Genomic DNA, 1,740 nt, shown 5'->3' with positions numbered 1-1,740 from the left:
TTATTTAGACAAAATAATACTTCATTATACTTTTCTAAATATTTTAATTAATAATAATTTTTCACTGAATTTTTCTACTCTCTTAATAAAATATTATCGAAATATTAATGAAATTATAATGAAATTTTAATGAAATTGGGTCAAAATTGTGAATGCTTTTCAAACATATTTCAGCAAAAGTTCATTATATTTTCAATGAATTATTTCCATCAGATACAAATATCTCAATTGAGATCTTACATGCGAAATTTTGCGGAAACCTCAACTGAGAATTCAATTGAGAATTTAATTGAGAATTCAATTGGGAATTCAATTGTGATCTCAATAGAAATTTTTCAGTAGGGTATTCAATTGCGTATCCGCAAACCATGGTCCCCTTCCAGAAAAGCGGAAGTGTTGCATATACATTTTACCCTTAATGTCTTTGAATTTATCAATCCAATTGTCAAAATCGGAGTAAAATCTTGTCTTCCATATGTCCATCAAATCACTGGAAAATATTTTAAATAACGTATACACCCCCTTACTACATGCTTCCTTAGCGAGTTGATTCGCTTTCTCATTTCCCGATATTCCTATAGGTTTGTTCGTTTTACTTGCACTTTTTGAACTTTTGCACTAAGTGTATACTAATGCGTTCGGTTACTACTAATGACGTCATAAAAACTGTTCGTTTTACGAGTGCATTTGCATTTTACACGACACTGCTTGCACTTGGTCCGGAGGAAGTACACGAATACAAGAGCAACAAATGACAAAAGAAAAGCGGGAATGTATGAATCTCACCGCAGACGTATCCCTTATAGAAATATCATACTAAGAATCATTGATAATTACTTATTATCCAGTATTTTTAATACTGAAAATAAGTAATTATCAATGATTCTTAGTGTGATATTTCTATAAGGGATCCCGGCTATCTCCCGGCTTTTAATCTTCTATTGCTTTTTGAATAACATTGATCTGAGGCAACGTGCTGATTGATTCTCGCAACGAGCCAACATAGAAGCACGTAATAATCCAGCGAAAAGAAGCAAACGAAAACAAGCATCGTGTGCTGCTGAAGAAGTATAAAAAGAAGAAAAAGAAATGGAAATACGCAAGTAGAAATCATAAAACGAAAATTGTATAAGTGTAATGTCATTTAGATAAGAAACTTCAACTTTATTTTGTTAATTATTAATAGGAAGAACAAAACTGCTGGCTGGATAACAATAAATGAAGCAGGAGCTTTATTAATAGATTCTGATGGATATGTACATTGCGAAATTGAAGGTATGTAATGTATAGTCTTATATCCCAGCAAACATCCCTTATAGAAATATCACACTAAGAATCATTGATAATTACTTATTATCCAGTATTTTTAATACTGAAAATAAGTAATTATCAATGATTCTTAGTATGATATTTCTATAAGGGATGATGACATCAAATAACATATTCTGGTATATCATTGACGTTAAAGACGTTATTAGTGTGTCATTAAAACATCATTTGACATCATCGTGTTAGCTGAGACCATATTAACCTCCCAGTAAGCAATTTGACAACAGCTTAGTGACAGATTCGAACAGGAACTGTCGATATATCCATAGTCATCTATGTCCGCAATCTGCTGTTATTTTGTCGACAGAATCTGCTGTTATTTTGTGACTGGTGGCAGAATCTGGTAGTAGATTAATGGCAGAAAACGAGCAGAATCTGCAGCATGTCCCATTTAAATATATTGAAACGACA

Source organism: Odontomachus brunneus, unplaced genomic scaffold (genome assembly GCF_010583005.1).
Source record: "Odontomachus brunneus isolate Ranch 3 - 2012 unplaced genomic scaffold, Obru_v1 Obru_scaffold_192, whole genome shotgun sequence".
Classification (NCBI taxonomy): Eukaryota; Metazoa; Arthropoda; class Insecta; order Hymenoptera; family Formicidae; genus Odontomachus; species Odontomachus brunneus.
This window is presented reverse-complemented; position numbering follows the sequence as displayed.